Source organism: Somniosus microcephalus, chromosome 4, assembly GCF_052327205.1.
Source record: "Somniosus microcephalus isolate GS21.2 chromosome 4, FLI_Smic_1.0, whole genome shotgun sequence".
Lineage (NCBI taxonomy): Eukaryota > Metazoa > Chordata > Chondrichthyes > Squaliformes > Somniosidae > Somniosus > Somniosus microcephalus.
Window position 1 is genome coordinate 257,213,192 of NC_140990.1, and position 11,937 is coordinate 257,225,128.

The following is an 11,937-nucleotide window of genomic DNA, read 5'->3' on the forward strand; positions in this document are numbered from 1 at the left end:
CTGAATCCTAAACTGCTCCCAATCCACAAAGAACAGATGCTGCCTACCTGGTTGGTGTTTAATAGCTTAATTCCAGAAATCAAAGATCAGGTCCATCTGGTCCAAGACCAGAACCACAGTGGATCTTTGAGAGAAGGCAAATGTTATGTACCGGTTGTATTTGAAGACTTAAGCTAGAACCCCAGTCGATGAAGCGGAGTCCTGTAGAGTAGAAGGGGTCAAGTTGCTGGAGGGCCCACACAGAGATGTTACTGGGATCGCACACGCATATAGATGTCCAGACTGGGAAATAAATAACGAACAATGGAACAGTCGGAGCAGATGCATACTTTACACATGGGAATTCCAACTGTCGTGTTTCTAAACTCATGTTCTGCTTTACATGAACTGAAATAACTAAATTTGGGGATAAGATTTCAGTTAATGCCCACAACTTTAGAGGTTCAAGTAAAAATATCCCACCGAGCATAAGCAGCGAGAGCCATAGCCAAAGTCAGACCTCCAATCCCACTATTGTTCCCAAGTCTAAACTCAATCTTGGAAAGGATTAGTACTTCTCAAACAATTAATTCACACGCTGCAGCAAAATGTTATGACAGAGAAAAGGATATCAGCCTTAGGTGAACACGAGTCATGTGAAGTAGTCTATAATGTTAACCAACACTTGTGGATAGCGATCATGTCAATGTTGTTTGTTATAGCCCAGGGAATGATGTTAGTATTTTTGATGGTTTTAATATGTTAGTATGAAGAATATTGAAGAGGGGAAAGAAGAGAAAGAATATGATGGAGGTGATTACTCTATAATGAAGGCCAAGTAGGCATATGGATAGGAAGCGGAGGCGAGATTACTCTAATGAAGATCAAGAAGGCATGTGGATAGCAAGTGTCAGGGTGATACTTGCCCTGGAACGACGAGAGGGATTGTTGAATGTGGAACTCTGGAAAAGGTATTTCCAAGAGTTACAATGTAGGATAGTGTATAATAGAATAGGTTAATATCTTGGCATTGGCAAAGATCATAATGAATGCTTAGCATAGATGGCTGCAGCCTCCACCCCGCTCCTCATCCCCACTAAAAGGAATTTGCGCCCCAATAGGAAGTTTTATAAAGTCAACTTTCTTGATTGGATATTGTCCAAAATAGACAGGATCCTAAAGAACAAAAGTTGTGGATACAGCATAAATAAATCACAAATTTGTTTTTAAAAAATCCCCAAAGAAAACTAATCATTCAACATATTCAGTTTCTCCTCTATAACCTCTCACTCTGCATCAATCTTCAGTTGGGAGACATTATCACAGACTCCACTGGACACCATCACCAACTACTCCATGAAGACAATTTTAAAAAGTACAATTTTTGTGTTCTGTTGAAATGAGACGTTTTGCTTCAAGTTACAATTTAGTAATGCTGGGATAAATCATTGGTTGTGAAGTATTTTTGGATGTGCTGAGGAACATGAGTAGGCCATTTAGCAGCTCGAGCCTGTTCCGCCATTCAATGAGATCATGGTTGATCTGTGCCCACCTTTGGCCCCTATTCCTTTTTATCTTGGGTTAACAAAAATCTATCAATCTCAGATTTAAAATTAACAATTGACCCAGCATCAACTGCCGTTTGTGGAAGAGAATTCCAAACTTCTACCACCCTCTGCATGTAGAAGTATTTCCCAACTTCCTGAAAGGTCTGGCTCTAATTTTTAGGCTATGTCCCCTAGTCCAGACTCCCCAACCAGCAGAAATAGTTTGTCTATCTACCCTATCAGTTCTCCTGAATATCTTGAAAACATGAAAGATGCTATATTAATGCAAGATTTCTTTATTATTTGAAGGCTAATCATTTTATAAACTCAGAGCAGGACTGTATGCCAGAATGAATTTTCACAACATGGGTAACATTCAGAACGAAAATCTCTCTCTTTATTTCCAAGTTAGATTTGATCTGTAGTCTCCAATGATAAAAGGAGACAGTTTTACTGGAATCTTCGGCATTACTCCATTATTTCTCTTTGATTTTGTTTCACCTTTCTTTAATTGAACTGATTATTTTGTTTATGGTTGGCTGCTCAGTGGAGCGTATGGTGCTGGAGATGTCAAGATACTTAAGGTTTCCAAGCTGCTGTCAACTAATTGGGAACACTTTCAGCAAACTATTAAATATTTAAAATCCAAACCTAATTAAATGAAAGCTCATTCTTTTGAAACATGTGTAATTCTAATTATGCAGCGTTTTAGTTCTTGAACAAAAAGAAAATGATCTGTACTTGCATTAAGGACTGTAACTAGTGAAGTTTTATTAGAGAAGCCCATTTTATTTTTAAATGAAAACAGTGATGAATCAAACAGATGTTTTACAACATAAATGTACCACTGCAATTAAACAAGGAAAGTACATCCCATAAATATAAGAAATTATGCCACCTGATCTCAGTATCCTAAAATCTAGAAACTGTTCAAAAACAATGATTTGAAACAGCAGACAAAAGGGATCAGCAAAGCAGGAAAAATAGAATATCCAGAATAACATTTTAAAAAAATATGGAAAATGGGACGCACTCTGAGCAATGTCTAGACTGCAGAGGAAACACCTGGAGAAAATGATTAGTAAAGAACAGAGTATAAAAAGATACTCGGAAACTAAATATAATTTGAACAAAAAATTCAACAGAGGTATATAGTTTCAATAATGTTACTGTATTTTAAAAAGACATAGTGCTATCTGTAAACAAATGGGTTATATGAAACAGTGAAGGTGAAAATCCACATTTATGACCATCACTGTAACAGCAGTGTTTAAACTGTTTTAAAGCGGATGTAATATTTTTACACAAGCTCACTTTTAAATTCTCTAAAAGCATTTGTAGTGCAAAAATTGTGGCCAACTTGCACTCAAGTTCTAGTTTTGATTGTGCCAATATATAATTGCCCAAAGCTTGGAGTACAAATTAGGTGTCACTGCCCTCTATTCTATCAATGAGAAAAAGATACAAGTGTTTCTCCACCTACCTAGCAATTTAGTCCTCTTCTCTCATGAAGGTAGTGATTCATGAGTATGGCAGCCCTCTGGTATTTCATCCATGTAGGCATTCTTCATGTATACTCCATGTTTATGTTTTGGCTTTTTTGGAGCAGAGGGTATGCAGCAAGATGGTGGCAGAATAAATTGGGGTGGATTCAGGCAGGGAGCTCGTATCTGGGAGCTAGTGTGGCACATGCTAGTGAGAAAGAAAATGGGTGCCTGGGCAATCAGGCTGGCAGAGAAGGGCGATGCAATGGTAAGGAAAAAGCAGGGGATGGTGAGATCTGTGGTTGGTGAATGGGAGAGAGGGCTGAGGGCTGGAAGAGGGGCCTGAGGGGTGATGTGGGGTTTGGCAGAGATGGGGAGGGGCATCAAAGGTATGGACTTGATGTTTGGCAGCATTGGGTGAGGGTGCTCAGGGGGTTGACAACACTGTGAGAAGGAGAGATAGGTGGGTATAAGGAAACTGTAGTCTTCATATTCTGGGGCGGGTGGGGGGGGAGGTGAAAGAGGTTTAGCAGCACTTGAGGGCAGGGTAACATCTTGCAGTGTAACCTGGACTTAAATAAATAGAAATTGAACACATAAGCAAATGAAAATACCCGATCATTATTAAATTGATACCCTCTGGTTACAAGTGAGCAATGAACTAGTATGCATTGAAGTTGGCAAAGTCATACTGAGAAATTGAGGGTTTTTTAAAAAATATACCAGACCTGAATTGTTCCAAGAAAAACATAGTTCCATTGGTTAATAATGTTTATACCACAGGTTAAAGATCTCCGTTTCTTCAGAAGTCATTTTAAAATCTTGCCTATTGCTTTGAATTCTGTAGTATTGTATTTCCAGAAAAGCAGATATATTTCTCATCACCAGATAACTTCCAAAGTAGTAAGATAGCAAAATACTGCAGATGCTGGAAATCCGAAATAACAACAGAAAATGCTGGAAAAACTCAGCAGGCCAGGCAACATCCGTGGAGAGAAATTAGAGTCGACGTTTCGGGTCTAACCCTTTTTCAAAACTGGAAAGGAAATGAAATAGATCGAAAGACAGGGCTGGGACAGAACAAAAGAAGTGAAGAGACATTAAGAGGTATTCAAAACGAGACGAGATGGTGATAGGACTAGTGGAGACAAAAGACGGCTCAGATTAGGTGTGAAATGTTCTGGCAGAATGAGACAGCTGCCATGTGGGAGAGAGAAAAAAGGAAAGGGGGGGGGTGGAGGGAAAAACCAAAACAAAGGGGTGGATAAAAGATAAGTAAAAATGTAATAGGGGCCGAGGTTATGATCTGAAATTGTTGAACTTGATATTGAGTCCGGAAGGCTGCAAAGTGCCTAATCGGAAGATGAGGTGCTATTCCTCGAGTTTACGTTGAGCTTCCGTGGAATAATGTCTCTTTACTTCTTTTATTCTGTCCCAGCCCTGCCTTTCGATCTATTTCATTTCCTTTCCAGTTTTGAAAAAGGGTTTCGACCTGAAACGTCGACTCTAATTTCTCTCCACGGATGTTGCCTGGCCTGCTGAGTTTTTCCAGCATTTTCTGTTCCAAAGTAGTAACTTGTGGACAACCTGTTACACCAGTGAAAACAGTTGTGCTTTCAACTTGCAAAGCTGCTTGAAACTTAAATTAACACTCGTAATGATAATTGGCTATTAATTAAAGTACCTCACCATAGTTAAGCATCACATCATGGTTAGAAAAAGCCGATATGAACCTTGCCAAAGTGCAATCGGACTTCCTATTGGAGGAATAGATTAGTGGTGCTCAAAGACCTGTTGAAGCATTTCAGTTGAATGAGAGCATGTATATTAGTTGAATGAGAGCATGTATATTAGTTGAATGAGAGCATGTATATTAGTTGAATGAGAGCATGTATTTCAGTTGAATGAGAGCATGTATTTCAGTTGAATGAGAGCATGTATATTAGTTGAATGAGAGCATGTATATTAGTTGAATGAGAGCATGTATATTAGTTGAATGAGAGCATGTATATGAGTTGAATGAGAGCATGTATTTCAGTTGAATGAGAGCATGTATTTCAGTTGAATGAGAGCATGTATTTCAGTTGAATGAGAGCATGTATTTCAGTTGAACGAGAGCATGTATATTAGTTGAATGAGAGCATGTATTTTAGTTGAATGAGAGCATGTATATTAGTTGAATGAGAGCATGTATATTAGTTGAATGAGAGCATGTATTTCAGTTGAATGAGAGCATGTATTTCAGTTGAATGAGAGCATGTATATTAGTTGAATGAGAGCATGTATATTAGTTGAATGAGAGCATGTATTTTAGTTGAATGAGAGCATGTATTTTAGTTGAATGAGAGCATGTATATTAGTTGAATGAGAGCATGTATTTTAGTTGAATGAGAGCATGTATTTTAGTTGAATGAGAGCATGTATATTAGTTGAATGAGAGCATGTATATTAGTTGAATGAGAGCATGTATATTAGTTGAATGAGAGCATGTATATTAGTTGAATGAGAGCATGTATAAATTAAGTCCTTGGTGACGCAGCCACTTTGGGCGGGTGTTCGGAAAGGTAATGGAAACATACCAATTAAACCCCTGAAGCCAAGGACTAATCCATATAGAAAATTGTGATTCTTTTTCAGAAAATACAAATCAATTTGTATTGCACATTAAAGATGAAGGAAAGTCTAGGGGGAGTACTTTCTGTTCAAAGTACCCCACCACTGTAAATCCTTTTTCACTATTAAAATACCATTTTTCCAGGGTCATAGAGACAACCCAACATCCTTTTTTCCTGCTGCCCAAGTGACATCACCAACAGGGAGTTGCTGCCTGCATCTTGAGGCAGCTCCATGTATTTGTATGGGGCCTATAATTTAGGTGAGTTATCCCAGAACTGTCCAACCTCAGGAAAACACTGAAAAAACTGAGCACAGCTGCATACTCAAGACTAGGTTGTTGAAAATTAAACACGAGTCAGAATCAACTTGTACCAGATCCATACACTGGTTTCAAACTTTTCTTTCTCCTCAAATCTTAAACCAAGTAGTAATTGTCAGGGCAAATTAGTTATGCATTTATCAAGGTACTGTGTGATCCCACTATGTTGTAGTCACTGGTTTCTTTAAGTTCTTAGTAAATGAACATTATATTCCCAAAGTCAGGAGGAATTAGTGTCTTTGTTAGTCTGATAGTTTGAGATATGCTGTTTATGCCAAATTTGGCTGACCGAACAGAAGATAATCTAAGCCACAGAAATGTGTCTGGAATGTGTATGGAGGGTGGTAAAAGTAATTTTAGCTTGCTAAAGGGGAGAAATGTCTAAAAATGGCAAAAAAACTTGAAATTCATAGCAAAAATATTGCTTCTACTCATTCTCTCAATTCTCTTATGTCAGTAGAAAGAAGGAAAACATTACTGGAATGCTTTAATGTTTGCAATTTTCCAGCCACTGAGAACTGCTTGTGTAAATCATGATGGTATTTGAACCTGCTCACTGCACTGGAGACATTCCAGCTGACACGATCAGTTATAAATAATGCTTTTAAGGCATTCGATTGGCAGAGCATTTTGTAACCATTTAAAATGGATAGTTTAACTCTTGTGTTGTTTTTACAAACAAAATATGCACTTTTGTACTGTATTCCTCTGAAGAAGGAAACATGTAAATGTTGAAATTGAAGAACCGATTCTTCACTGGTGCATTCTGCCCACACACACTGAAATAGGCCAGAGTGCCAGTAGCACTGTGCTCCTAACTCCCCAACCTGAAAAATGCGTTGGTTATTGGAGACTATGTTAAATGTGTGCATGGGCCTCATTACAACCCCAAATTTTATGCAAATCAATCAAGATGGCCCCATGATGAATTGCCTGTGTTTTCAGGCCTCTTCGCTCTTGGAGATCTGCTAGTGTATTTTAAAGCGAACATTATCCCAACTGTTGATTTTGCAGTAATGTTTGATTTTTCAATTTCTGCACTATTGCTTTCACACTTTTTTTCTACTCTTTACTGAGGATCTGTGCTACTTAGGACTCCTTCTGCACGTACCTGTAGTTACAGCATTGTTAATACCAGCAACTGCAAACCCAAATTGAAACCACACTGCTCAGCATAGGTATTCTATTGGGTCTTCTAATGGAGTTGAGGAGGACGAGGAATTTATGCAGAAGGTAGAAACACAGGTATGCCTGCAGCTCAAAAGTCAACCCAGTAGCCAAGTTTCATACCCAGCACTTAAACTTCAGCATGTCTGAGGATACCTGCCCTTGGCTCCTGTACTTCACAAGAGAATCTGTGATCAAGTTGTAGGAGTCTATGTACTCCTAGCAAAAAATACTGAACTTGGAGAGGTTCAACAGAAAAGGTTTAATTGTTGAGGCTGCATGTTGAACACAAAAATGGCGTCAGAGACTACACCAAGTCCGACTGCCTTTCATCAGTCCACAGCTTTGACTGCTCCTCCCCCGCTCTGGGCTTAACTATGTTGCAGATCAAGTTTCTTAAAGGTGTGATCCTTCTTAAAGGCACGACGCCTGATTTATAGTCTACGGACCGAAAAGCGGATTGTGTCCTTTCTGTGATCGGTACGCCACACAGCTCCCCCCAGAATCCGCTAGTAGGGAGTGTACGAACCGGCGTGGCGGCTTGATGGCACGGCCGGAACGAACGGCTCTTGGCGGTTGGTGTCGGGAGCGGGGCGGTCGGACGCGTCGGGCTCTTAGGCGGTCTGCCCCGCGGTGGGGGTTGGCCCACTTGAAGGGGTTCGTCGGGCTCTAGGTGCGCCAGCTTGAGCCAGTCGACCGACACCTTGTCAGTTCTGCCGCCCACTTCGAGGAGGAAGAACTTGTTCCCCGTCTGGAGTACCTTGTAGGGTCCGTCGTATGGGGGCCGTAGAGGTCCTCGGTGGGCGTCATGGTGCACGAAAACAAATTTGGCCATGTGCAGGCTAGGTGGTACGCGGGTTGCTGGTTCGCCGTGCCGGCCGGTACCGGAGCGAAATGTTGTGCTCGGTTGGCGAAAGCGTGGCGTTGCTGCTCAGCCGACCAGGGGGTCGTGGCGGTGGGCAGGAACTCTCCGGGTACATGCAGCGGCTGGCCGTACACGAGTTCCGCCGCCGAGGCTTGCAGGTCTTCCTTGACCGTGGAGCGTAGGCCAAGTAGCACCCACGGGAGGCGGTCGATCCAAGACTCGTCCTCGAGGCTGGCGCGGAGGGACGCCTTCATGGACCTGTGGAATCGCTCGCACAGTCCGTTGGCTTGGGGGTGGTAAGCCGTGGTGCGGTGAATGGCCACCCCGAGGTTTCGGGCGATGGCGGCCCACAGATCAAAGGTGAACTGCGGGCCTCTATCCGACGTCATGTCGGAGGGGACGCCGAACCGAGCGACCCAGGTACCGATGAACGCCCTTGCGATGTTGGCGGTGGTGGTGGACGTCAGTGGAATGGCCTCGGGCCAGCGGGTGGTACGGTCCACGATTGTCAGCAGGTGCGTGTGACCTTGTGATGGCGGCAGGGGGCCGACGAGGTCGATGTGGACGTGGTCAAACCTTCTTTCTGGCACGGTGAACTCCTCGAGTGGGGCTTTGACGTGTTGGTGGATTTTGGCATGCTGGCAAGCTATGCAGGATCTGGACCAGACGCACACAACTTTGCGCAGGCCGCGCCAGACAAATCGGTTGGCCACCAGTCTAATGGACGCGCGGGTGCCGGGGTGTGAGAGGCCGTGGACGATGTCGAACACCCGTTTTCGCCAGGACGCCGGGACTACGGGGCGGGGTTGCGCCAAGGAGATGTCACATTTGACTGTGACGGCAGACGGCCAGTCGCAGCCCTGGGAGGGTTGTGGGCGCGGAGAGCAGATCGGGGTTGGTGCGTTGCTCCGCTGCCAGTTGAGCATAGTCCACTGCCAGGTGGACGGCGGGGCGGGATAGGCAGTCGGCCACCACGTTGTCTCGACCGGAGACGTGCCGGATGTCCGTGGTGAATTCGGACAGCGCGGCGAGCTGGCGTTGTTGCCTGGCTGACCACGGGTCCGCAGATTTTGCCATCGCGAATGTCAGGGGTTTATGGTCGACAAACGCGGTGAAGGGGCGGCCCTCCAGAAGAAATCTAAAATGGCGGACTGCCAGGTACAGTGCGAGTAGCTCGCGGTCAAAGGCGCTGTATTTGGCCTCCGCGGGGCGCAGTTGGTGGCTGAAAAAGGCCAGCAGTTGCCAGGCCCCGTCGACCCACTGTTCGTACGCGGCGACGACTGCGTGGTCGGAGGCGTCCGTGGTGAGGGCCACCCTGGTGTTGGGCTGTGGGTGAGCGAGCACGGTGGCGTCGGCGAGCGCCTTTTTGGTCGAGTCGAAAGCGGTCAACATGTCCGCCGACCACTCGATCGCCATTCTGTCTTTCTTACCCCGGAGGGCTTCGTATAGGGGCCGCATGAGGGAGGCCGCTCCGGGAATTAAGCGGTTGTAAAAGTTGATCATCCCCAAAAACTCCTGGAGGCCTTTGATGGTGGTAGGCTGGGGGAACTGCTGGACGGCTTGCACCTTGGCGGGCAGGGGAATGGCTCCGTCCTGCGTGATGTGGTGGCCGAGGAATTCGATCCTGCGGAGGCCGAATTGGCACTTGGCTGGGCTGATGATGAGCCCGTGCTCACTGAGCCGCTGGAACAGGGTGCGGAGGTGCTCGATGTGTTCCTGCTTGGAGGAACTAGCTACCAGGATGTCATCCAGGTAGACAAAGGGGAACTTCAGGTCCCGGAGAACCGAGCCCATGAGCCGCTGGAAGGCCTGGGCTGCGTTTTTGAGGCCGAAGGGCATTCGGAGGAACTCGAATAGCCCAAAAGGGGTGATTATGGCCGTCTTGGGAACGTCCGTGGGGTGGACTGGCACCTGATGGTAACCGCGCACCAGGTCGACTTTGGAGAAGACGGAGCGGCCGGCCAGTCTAGCTGAGAAGTCTTGAATGTGTGGTATGGGGTACCAATCTGGCGTGGTGGTGTCATTTAGGCGCCGGTAGTCCCCGCAGGGGCACCATCCCCCGTCGGGTTTGGTGAGGATGTGGAGTGGGGAGGCCCAGGGGCTGTGGGAGCGATGGATAATGCCGAGCTGTTCCATTGTGGCGAACTCGGCCTGCGCGATCTCCAGCTTGGCCGGGTCCAGCCTGCGGGCGTGGGCATACACTGGTGGGCCTGTGGTGGGGATGAAGTGTTGTACCCCGTGCTTAGCAACTTTCACGGAGAAGGTCGGGTTGGTGAGGGCTGGGAACTCAGCCAGGAGGGCGAAGTAGTCGTCCGTTGAGCGGGCGCGGCACTGCCACGCCATTTCGGCGCCCGAGATAGGCGACGTGGTGTTCATGTCCACGAGGCAGCGCCGAGGCCTGTCGACCAACAGGCCGTGGGCGCACAGGAAATCCACACCGAGGAGCGCACCTTGGCGGTGATAAACTCCCAGTGGTAGCGGCGGCCTGCGAGGTCGATGGTGACGGTGCGGGTGCCGTACGTCCGGATGTCGGTGCCGTTGGCGGCAGCCAGCGCAGGGCCGCGGCCGCCTCACTGGATCTCGAGGGCGGACGCGGGGATGATGCTGCGCTGCGCGCCTGTGTCGCATAGGAAACGGCGTCCGGAGGCGCTGTCCGTAACGTACAGCAGCGCGCCTGCTTGCCCCACGGCCATCATGTAGGCCGGTGTGGGGGCGGTTGGAAATGTGCAGGGATGGCTGTAGCGGCGTGCCTGTGCGCCAAACCGGGTATGGAAGTAGCAGTAGCCCTGGGTCGGAGGGCTTGGGGGCCTCGTGGCCGAGCTGTGTGGCCACGCAATAGAGGGTGGAGCGCGCGCCAACGCTGCGAAGGCCAGGGGTAATGGTGTGGTCGGAGCCGGCGGACAGGAGCTGATCGGTTTCGTCGGCCAGGGCCGGGAGGCTGGACGCCACGATCGCCGGGCGGATGCTGGGAGGTAGTTGGCGGATAAAGAGCGTGCGGAAAAGGGAGCCGGGTGGTTTCTCGTCGGTCAGAGCAAGCATATGTGAGAGCAAGTCTGACGGCGTGGAGTCACCGAGGCCCGGGAGGTCGAGGAGGTGGCAGTTGCGCAAAAATTGGGAGGCTGTGAATTTTTTAATGAGCGCGGCCTTGAGATGTGCGTACTTGCCTTCCTCCGAAGGGTTTTGTAGTGTTGTCCAGACTTGCGTGATTGTGGAGCTGCCCAGGGAGGCGAGGAGGTAGTCATACATCGTTGCGTCGGCGGTGATGCCGCGGAGTCGGAATTGCGATTCGGCTTGAAGGAACCAGGCGGTGGCTAGGTTCTCCTAGAACTCCGTCAGCTTCACAGAAACTGTGTGTCAGCCATGGTTATGCTTAGGAGTCGTCCTAAGCGTCGGGGTCACCAATGTAGGAGTCTACCTACTCCTAGCAAAAAATACTGAACTCGGAGAGGTTCAACAGAAAAGGTTTAATTGTTGAGACTGCATGTTGAACACAAAAATTGCGTCAGAGACTACACCAAGTCCGACTGCCTTTCATCAGTCCGCAGCTTCGACCGCTCCTCCCCCACTCTGGGCTTAACTATGTTGCAGATCAAGTTTCTTAAAGGTGTGATCCTTCTTAAAGGCACGACGCCTGATTTATAGTCTACGGCCCGAAAAGCGGATTGTGTCCTTTCTGTGATCGGTACGCCACAAGGTTATGTTATTTAGTGGAGCTGGACCTGCAGAGAAGGTCCAGTACCAAGACATCTCTACCCATTGCAGTAAAAAGGTCACCACAGCACTGAACTTTTACACAACCAGATCTTTTCAAGCCACCTATCTGCCCCATTTTTAAAGCCAGTGTTGATATGACTGGTCCAGATAAGTTTCTGATCACTGGTGACCCTTAGAATGTTGATGGTGATGCCATTGAAGGTCAAGAGGAAGTAGGTGGGTCTTTTCTTGTTGGAGATGGTCATT